Here is a 10,637-nt window from a genome sequence, read left to right as displayed (position 1 = left end):
AAACACGGGTGCTTATGGTGCCTATCAAATAGATGTATGGATCAAGTAGATCTCTTTCTGCTAAATGGGATGCTTTATATCATTATACCTCTAAAATATCTAACACACTCTTGAGAGCTAAATGGTTGGATGCTCTTCTCTGTTTCTCCAGTTCGGTCGTTTCCTTAATATCACACGACTTGAGCACTCTGTAACCTAAGAGCTGGCTTTCATCTTTCCTTTCCCTGGAAAGAAGTAACTGGAACCAGTGCTGTCCCACCAAGACTATGCTGTGAGCCTGTCGTATAAGCAAGTGTGAGCAGTAAACCAGCTGTGTGTCTGTGAGCACATCAGGATTTGGATTTGAGCATCCAGTGACGTTTGAATGGTCTTGCCTGAAAGTGTTGGTCGATCTGGAGAAACACAGTCCCTTTCCTACCACTGTAATCTGCTGACCAAACCAGCGTGGCTGTAAATGAGAACTCCACTAGAGAAACTAGTCGAGCAAAAACAAGCTGTGAAATGCAAGCAAATGTTTTACACACTTCAGTGGGGCAGGATGTCACCAACTGGTTTTCCTATCAGCCAGTCCGGTGTTCAGGGAACTCTTTGGAGTATGAACTTCAAAGTGGTGTCTGGCACGTGTAACTCACTGAAGTAGGAAAATTCCCAGTGGATTGACAGATTATTATCTTTTAATGACAGTGCTAGAGTTGGTACAAAAAAAAACCACATTTTGTATTACCGAAAACTGTAACCATGACTTGAAATAAACAGGCCTCACATGGCAGTCCTCATAAAATCAGTGGGAAGGGTACAGCATGAGAACTGTAAGGATGAACTTAGTTGGAGTTGAAAAAGAACAAAGCTCACACAAGGGCTTTTAAAAGTCAAAACAAGCTAATCACTAAGTTAATAAAATATCTTAGCTACGAGGGTGGAGAAAATCCTTGGTTTAATTACATGAGGGAACATTGACCAAATCCTGCTTCCACTGAAATCAATAGGAAAAAAATTGATTCAGGGTGCTGGATGTGGTCCTTATTAAAGTAACAAACTTGGAGAAATCTGCTGAAAGTGTCTGTTAATGGTGAAATAATTAATGGCCTTGAGAATAAAATAATACATTATGCTGTCATGAAATGCTGGAAATGAAACGCTCAGTGTAGTACCCACAAGGGTAAGCTATCTTCTGTTCACTATAACCTTTTGAAATCTGAGTGGTTATGCTGAATATGTGTAGTTTACATCAATCCTTTGTTAAATCAGATAAAGTAGTGTTCAGAGCATAACCATAAGTTATTGTTTGAAACAGTTAAGGGCATAATCCCACTTCTTCAATGACAAGGTAGATTTAACTGCCCAACATGTGATGTGTTTCTTTTTCTTACAAAATAACAAGGAAAGTTCCATGATATAAAAAAGAGAGAAAGTGAATAAGCCTTAAGATTTTTTTTCCCTGAAATTCTTTTTTTTTTTTTTTTCTAATTTTGAATTGAAAAAATTATCAGCATTCCCACCAATTTTCATGGCTTTTACCATGTTATCACCAAGTCAACATAAAATATTTTTAACAAAGTTTATCAGTGCAGGGTTAAACCAGATGTATTGAATCAAAGCAACTGATAACTCCTTGGGGTATTTAAAAGACTTTTCTCATTTCATTTAAGATATTGAATCAACCTCTTCTTCTGTAATGCCTTTCACGGTGTTTTGTTTGATACGAAGTGGCAATTCAGACACAGGAGTTTAGAAAATGGCAATCTAAAAACCTAAATCTAAGATCCATTGAATCTTGAGATGCTCTATTGCTTAGTATTACGTGCTAAATGAACTTCAGGTTGGAATTCCAGTGACTCCAGTGCGCATTATTATTCATACAGATATTTTTTTCCTTCTGGTAAGTCCTCGATGGCAGCAGTAGTGTCCCAGGGCATATCATAAGAATACATATCAGTGCCTTGACGGATATTTCTAGCTGAATCATTTCAACTGTAAGGGCCTGGGTTTGATAGCGTAGGGCAACCTGAGGTTGATGGATATGATTGCTGCAATTGTCTTTTTCTTTGTTTCAGTACAGCTAACACTGTTTATCTGACCAGTGTGCAGAAAGGTGCCAAATACCTCCATTATGGCAGAAACCTGAAAAAAAGGACCCTTCCTGTACATTACAACTGAACCACAAGGGCTTGCTACGTCGTATTTCTGCCATTCTAGCTAAAGCTAATTGGATGCAGACACTTTCTGTTACCTACCAGAAGCTCTTCACGTTTCCTCTTATTTCTTCTCTCCACTTTCTACCTTTCTACCCTACTGTCTGGGACATTTCCTCTGTGTTTAAAGCTCACTTTTAATCACAATCTCCCTTGCCAAGTGCATTCTTGTTGCATCTCATCCCACCCTGGTGTGTTCCAGGCCTATTCTCTTGTCCTGTGTCTTGGTTACCTTGATTAGTTGGAAACCTACTTTTTGGGTGGGTAAGTCTAATCCTGTATAACTACAGGAAAGGTCCCAACATTATTTAAGCTCTCTGTAAAATTTATTTTCTTTTTTTTCAGAGGGCCAACTGACAGATTTTGCAAGATCCCTATAAGGATTCTGTCATAATCAGTGAAAAAGAAAATTAAAAAACCCAAACCACAGGAAAGCCAAAACCTTTCCCTCCCTCCAGGCACTTAGTTGCTCATCAGTCATCACTGCAAATCTCCACAACTGCTTTTGGCATCAGTTCAAAAATTCTGACTCCGTGCTATGCTTTGAGTGATTAATGACTAGCTCCAGAGATTTTCTCTGGTGATCCTCACATGAGACATAAAGGAATCAATTGCCTCAGCAATGTCTGGGAGCAGAGTATGTCAAGGATATAGTTTGCTTCCCTGAGTTTATAATGAAACATCTTACTGCATTCATTGCCCTAAGGTACTAATTTGATACATTCTGCATCTGCTTGGCCTGAGCATTGCAGATTTGCCTCAGCAAAGTGAGAATATAGTAAGAAATTGATACTAACAACCACCAAAATCACACTTATTGCCATGCTGTGAAGCATTCAATGTTTGTTCAGTTTTTTATATACAATACTTTTTATCAGAACACTCCAGAGCAGCTAATTTTGGGATACTAACAACTCCATTCTCGAAAGTTTTATTGTGAATGTTAGGGAAAATAGTAAGCAAAATGATCCTAATTCTGCTGCATCGTAGAACTGTGATTCAGAATAGCTCTAGCACTTTTACTCATCCTTTCTAAACTTACTCCTATCAGATCAGTAGAGTTAGATAATTAGCATATCCTTTTCTAAACTGGGATTTACAGTGGTAAAAATGAGAAACGCCATCTCATAGTTGGGATTAGCTCAGTTTCTAAATGTATGGATTACATGAAAAGGGTTTGGGCTTTCTGTTGGACTTGATTTGACTTGAAAGTTTCTATTAGAAATCAGATGCAGCTGGAAGCCCAGAAGTGTCATCCTGTCTGATACGGTAACTGGGGGGAAATGTTGCTATTGCAGTTGCTGTGTTGCCGTTCCCTTCTCTCACCATCATTTTCCATCTCCAGTGTGGTGATTCTGTCCTAGGATGGCTTAAACATACTTGTTATATCTCTACTGCCTGCAGTCAGACTATCTAAATACAATATGTTATATCTATCTATTATATGTACATATAATGTACACATATATATACATATATGTACATTATCTGTCTATTATATGTATAATCTGTCTATTATATCTAAATACACCGGGAAAGTATGCATAACAAAGTAGTACCGCGGCAGCCCTTTGAGTTAGGGTAGCAATTTTATAATGAGGAAGAAATGGAGTAGAGAAGTTAAATGTCTTGTGAAGAGCTGTACGGGAAGAATAGATCAGGCCCTAGACTGGAGTCCGAGCCTGTGCTTTCCTTCAGTGGATGGCTTGCTTCTGGTACGTGTTGAAACTGGGAGAATTTGAAAGTGTCCAAAAACAGTTAAAAAACCCTGAAAAAGAACAAAACATTAAATGCCAGTTAGGTTTCATGTTGGGTACCATCACTGCAAAATTTTCTTTCACCTCGGAGACTCGTTGCTACCTTTTCTGTCTCAGAGCTCGTTGCTCTGCATCTGAGCTCTCCACAGCAGTGGCATTTTAGTCAGCTCGTGGTGTTCTTCCTGTAAGTGAAGAAGTCAGGCATATTCTGTGGCTACACCTAGCCTTGAAATTTTGTATTTCTTGGTCTAGGTAGGAACAGCTGTAGGAAAGCCTGTGTTCTTTAATACCTCGACCCAGGAAAGCACAGAAACATGTACCTGGAGATAAGGTTGCACTGCAGTAGGGCTATATTTAGTGCTGTATTAGGACTATATTTAACCATTCTTTTGATAAAGTTAAATTCTGATAGTGTAATTTCTGTATCAGAGGGCCTATGGCCTTGCTCCAGTCCTAGGGCTCTGTTTCTCACTGTGCGTGCAAAGTTTTGATTTCCAGAGACAAGATTTTGTAGTGGTTGAATCAATCTGGCTGAGCACACGAGGTCTTACATTCCTCTCCCAATAGCCTGCTGCTTCCAACACCAGTTTATCTGATGTGTAAACTGGCCAGCAGGTTTTCATAAAATCTTTTTTTTTTTTCTTCAACAGTTTAATCCCTTGGTCTTTTCTCAAGAAATACTCTTATGACTCCAGTAAGTATTCTGCCTGAGGCCTGTAGAATGATACCCAAGGTTTAACTCTGCTGTTTGACAGTTCTTGCTTATAACACACTGAGAAATTATTCAGTATGAATCCCTGGTGGATCTAATTACAACCTGTCAACAAACTGGGTGTGGACAAGAAGCTGAACATATTTTAAAGTGTTGTTATTAGTTTTAAGCAAGGAAAATAATTTGACAGTATTTTAAGAATGTCCCACCGGTTCAAAAAGGCCCCAAAGTAGTATTTAAAAGCAGTTCCTCATAATCATCCTCAAAGACAGTGGTGCAGGATTCCTGTGTTATGGTTAATGGAAAATAATATTTTCATGGACAAACAGAGGTGGAGGATCTGTTCCATGTAACACATTTTTCCACTACAGCACCATGGTTTTCAGTAGTGTTGCTTTTAAACCCCTCCCAAGGTTTAAAATTATGGGGAAAAGGTTAGTGGAAACGCTCTGAGTTTAATACAAAGTTCTCAGCAGATGTAATGTTGCAGTTCACTGTAAAATGAAATTAGCATGCCTTCTCCGCCGCTATGTTTTTTTCATACTTGGTATTTAATCATCAACTGTGCTGTCTGTTTGGGCAGTACAAAAGCTTCATCAAATCTGCAGTTGAGATTTTCTAGTGCAAACATGCTTTTCTTTTTTCCCTTTAACCTCTGCCCGTGTGCCCTGTTGAAAAGAAAGGGGGAGAAGGATGTAGGGGTCAGCAGGGCCGTCTTGAATTGCCTGGGCTCTGGATGCTATGGCCAGTGGCAGTCTGATTCAGCGTGGGGTAAGGGGAGGGAGGGGAGCAGAGCGTCAGACTTCTTCCTGATGTCTCCCTCTCAATGCTTTTTCAATTTTTTCAATTGGACGACAGCAGTGATCTTTTGCTAGGTCTTCAGGGGGTATAATCTGTACAATATAAATTTCCTTGCCTTTTGGAGTATGTTTCTACAGATGCCTGACCTTTACTTTGCTCTGGCTTTCCAATTCTGCATTATTTCAAAGAATAATTTGGTCTTACGGGGAGCTGAAGAGCCTGCCTTAGCCAAGTGGCTGCCAACCCACCTTCATTCTTTTAGCAGCATTTCCAGTGCTTTCCCTGAGATGGCTTTTTTTAAACAAACAAACAAACAAACAACAGAAACTTGTATTTGTTTATTTTTTTTGTAATCATGGAGGCCATTTAATCAAAATATTTAATTATGTCTCTCTCCAATTTAGGTCTGGAGCCAGTTTGGCTTTGTTATAATTAGAACAAGATTTTCTAAATGACAACCTTTTTCAGTGGCTTTCAACTCAATTAGAGATCAGAATCTTAACTTCTGTTTAGGGCAGGCATTCAGAAAAGTCTCTGAGTATATCTGTAACTCATGCTGACTTCAGTGGTATTGTTCACAGCACTGCACGGTGCAGATAAGCTTATGCTTAAATGCTTTGCTGGCCAAGGCCTGAATATTAACACAGAGCTGGGGAATTTGAATGTGTTTTACCAGGTCAAAGAAAAAAATAAATTATAAATATCTGTTTTAGAACAGCCCTTAAACTTACTGATTTAGTTTTTAATTTCAATGAATATTTATTTTATTGGCATCTGAATTCCCAAGTGGATTGAGTTAGCAGCAGAGTGACCCCAAGTCATAGAGGGAATATGTGGGACTGGCAGAATGTGTTTGGATGTGTCAGACCCCATGCCTGTCGGCTGTTGTGGTTGGGTTTTGTAGTGCCAGCCTTGAACTGCAGTGTGCCCTGTACATGGAGTGCTAGAAAAAATGTCCAGGCACTACCGTGGTCTTGGGAAGCATGGAGAGCCAAGTAAGCAGAGGGCTGGAGCCAGATTCGGTGATGTATTCAGGTGTTGTGATGGGGCAAGGATTAGTCAGGGATATGTATCTCTATACAGCAGTGGCTCTCCCCAAACACTATGCAGTTTACTTTGTACTGATGCAAGTGAGTAGCCAGCTCTGCACTTTCTCTGTACCCAGGAGAAACACGACGAGTGTAGAAGCTTAACCAAGTAAGATCTTTAAAATGTGGTTTCAAGCACAGATGCGAAAAACAACCACCACTTTTTGAAAGGAAAAAAAGATCTGTGTTCTGAGGGAACCTTCATGGATCCTGTGTGCTGGTTTTCAGTTACTAGAGGGCAGCATTGTATAAACAATGAGAGCGTGACATCCTTGGGAGCATCCGGTGACTGAGTTTAAATGGGGTACTTCTCAAGGATATCAGCAGTTTCCCAGTTTTGTGATGAGGATGTAATTAACAAAGCTATTCCTACTTTGTTTGCTGTCTCAGTGGTCTTAACATTCACACATCTGCATTTCCCCTATATCTATTTGGCTAATCACAAGTGATTAAGCGATGGTTACCTTGTTTGCTTCTCTTCATGCAACAGCTAACATAATAAATAAAGAAATTACAAGTTCTTAGGAATAGTTTCCTGATTTATTTTATTTAGCATGTGAGTATAGTATGCAACTACTTAGTTTTCCCACTTCCCCAGTAGATGGCATCTTTGAAATCTTTAGGTATTGGCCCCTGTAGCAGAGAATGGTTGGATATAAAATTTGTGACAAACTGTTTAGTTTTTACTGACGGGTGTTGCTTTGCATTCTGCCTCAGAAGGGTGTGCCTCTGCTTTATGTTGCTCCTCTCTGGTGATTCCTTATTTTGTTAGTGCAACGTGTGCTTTACATGTATTAAAAATGAGTATCGAATCAGTTTTGTTCACAGTGTTCATAAACAACCAAGCTCTAGAACAATACTTAATTTTACATTTCAAATACTTTTACAGCCCAATTTCCACTTATAAGGAATTATAAAATATAAGGATCTGGAATTCCTGCAGCTTCAGTAAAATTATGAAGCAGAAGAAAATCAGTATTTTAAATGTGGCAACTGATTTGGGGATTCTGGGTAGGACATCTTTATCAGGCATCAGAAAACTCAAACCATCTACAAATTGAGAGCTACTTCTGAGTATTTAACTATACTTGCTTTGTGTACTGCTGCTTTCTGCCTGCTGTGGAGATTTATTTTGGTTGTTGTTCACTTAACACATTTCACAGAAACAGGCAAAACATCTACAGGGCTGCCCTAAGCTTCCCCAGCTCTCAGCATGCTCCCTGTGTCTGGGGAGGGCTGGACTTCACATTCCAGCCCCGACCCTGTCCATGCACTTTGCATGGAAAAGCTGTTGGCATTCTTGACATGGAACTGGATGTGAGTGATCAGTTATGCAGAGTTTATCTTGCTAGACAAACTCTGTGCTATTGGGGAATCCTCAATGTCTTTTTAGAAGACATTTATGTGCCTTTAAACTGGCGTGAATCTAAGGGAAGATATCGAAATTAACATTTGTCACAAAGTTTCTCTCATTTTGTCCCAGATCCTGTCCCTGCTACCTTTAAGCTCTACCGATGCCCTTCATGATCTCTGAGGCCAAGGTCATTTCTCTAATCCATCTGTTGCATGATGGACTGCAGGATTCCCCTCTTCTCTTCAAAGCCTGATGCTCAGGTAGCAATTCCTTCCTGCAGAGTCAGAGACTGCCCCTCAGCCCCCGTCGCTCCCATTCACTCCAGTGCCCGCTCCTTGCTTCTGGATGCAGGAAGGAGAAAGCTGTTAGAGAACACCTGAACCATAGGATCCTCCATATTTTTTGTCATTGGTTGGTACCTCCCAGTTCTTGCAGGCTAGAATAACCCTTCCCAGGGAAGGTCACCCCATCACTGTTTGTTACGTGGTTTCTTCCTTCTCCCCTGTACCTGCCATAAACTCACTTAGGCTGTCAAAACAGTTCTGGAGGGGGTACAGCACTGTTATAATCTCCAACATGATTCTGCAGGGTAAGCAGCAAACTTCAGTCTCTCCAGGCTGGCAATCTGCTTCCTTTCACCAATGCTACAATCAGTTCATTTTTCAACTCTCTGCTTTTATTTGCAGGCTCTCAGTATGAAATTTCTTCTGGTTGTTTGTCTAGTTTTTAGTTTCACAACTAAAGAACAAAAAACACTTTTAGACCTTCTTTTGAAAACCTTTTTTTTTTTTTTTTTTTTTTTTTTTATTCTGGGGAGCAAAAAGCAGCCAAAGACACAGTACTGAATAAGTCCAATTATGCTGCATTCTTGTGGTTGAGTAAGACACAGAGCGACTAAAACAAGCTAACATAAACAGGGAAAGCCAAATTAAATACTTACATTCATATAGTGCAAGAGGATCCTGGGCTGAGGAATGTAATTCAATCTTTATTTATTTTTTAAGTAGACAGTGCATAAAATAGTTGGAGATCTTTGCAATGCAGCTCCAAGGTAGTAGAATACTTTTTGTCTAGAGAATCAGCTAATACAGGGTTGTGAGTGAACTAAGTGTTTGCTCAGCGTGCAAGAGAGCTTTGCCAAATCTAAAGAGAGGATCACCGAGTCAGTCAGGGCTCTTCATAGTGCAAAAGCAAATTATCAGATGGATACCTGACACCAAACAGGGAGAGCGAATGGGAATGTCTAATTGACACATCCACAGTCTGCTCGGCATTGGAAGTGTGAAGACCTACTTGAAGCAAAAATGATTGTGGTATGTAAGGAATGCAGATGTTTATCTATATATCATTGCCACTGGGCCTTCTCACAGTCCAACTAATAACTGTGCTGCAGAAAAGCTTTTGGACTTTTCCAAAACAAATCTGACCTTCCTATCACTCCCCACTTTGGTGTGCTTTATGCAAAAGAAGATGCATGAAAAAGCAGCTGCAGCATAGTATGGATGTTAAGGAATGGCCACAGCACATTATTTTATAGCTGAAGATTGGGTTGGAAGGATTTCTTTTGGAGGCATTGCAGTTAGCTGACAAATTAATTACTCTGTGCCAGTGATTCCTGTGCTACTTCGAAGGTCTACCGGTAGATGTGTCAGAGGCTGCCAACTGGTCCCTGATGCACAAAGTGGCTATTTCCTGCTGTCAGGTTGAATTGAAGAAGCTACAGTTTATTAAATACTTTGCTAGTTGGTTTTCTGTGCACACAAATGCCAGGAGCCATTACTTGTTTGGGGAAGGAAGGAAATTTGGTACTTACTCACAAATCAACCAGAAGCTGAATCATAACCTTCATGAAGCAGTGGTCCAGCTAAGGGCTGTGTAGGTGATCGGTGTTTCCAGATTTATCCATCTTTGACAAAGGAAGGTCTGAAGGCTGACTTCTGCTCGATGTTAACCTCAGTAACAATAAACATCAGAAATTCCAAATCCACAAAATCCCTATAACGCTCGGATTTATAATTGTGTATAGAATTTGGCTTGAAGACTGTGATAACACGATAGATCCACAACTTAAACATTTTGTGGGGGAATCTCTCACTGTCCTCCTTTGCCAAAGTATCACTTCAGTCGTTGTAAAGAATCTTTTTTTTTTTTCTTGAAACAGTTCCAAGAGGAGGATGTGAGAGTATGGAACCATTTGTTGTCCTATCCTGGGACAACACCTTACAGCCTTTTGGGGTTAAACCCCATAGCTCTGGCGGTTTGCCTGGAGTCAGTTATGAAGGCATGGGACAAAATACTCAATCTAGTATCCCCAAGTGTTTGTCATGAATTTTAAAGTGTTGTCATCCCGAATTATTTCAGCCTATCAGTCTGTCAATAGTACGTTTTATTTCCTGTTTTCCATCTGCCCCTTTTTCTTTCTTTGAACACCTATGTTCTTCTGCTTCCTCCTCTACAACTGTTTTCATCAAAGAAAATCCCTCATTTTTTTCTACAGTTATTTATATATTTCAATTTTCCTTTAATATTCAGTTTGCACAGTCTCCACATGAAAGATTACCAACCTTGTCTTTGGCTTATACCATTAATATTGACTTTATGTTGCAAACCCTCTTCAGGTCACTGCACAGCCTTGCACCATCCCCGGCTGTCATATGTAAACCAAAATATCAAGAAGTAATTAGTTGTTGAGAATGGTGGCCTAGCTTTAGCTATGCAAATACATATTTGTTA

Source organism: Aythya ferina (genome assembly GCF_964211825.1).
Source record: "Aythya ferina genome assembly, chromosome: 13".
NCBI classification, from domain to species: Eukaryota; Metazoa; Chordata; class Aves; order Anseriformes; family Anatidae; genus Aythya; species Aythya ferina.
Note: the sequence above shows the minus strand (reverse complement) of the source record.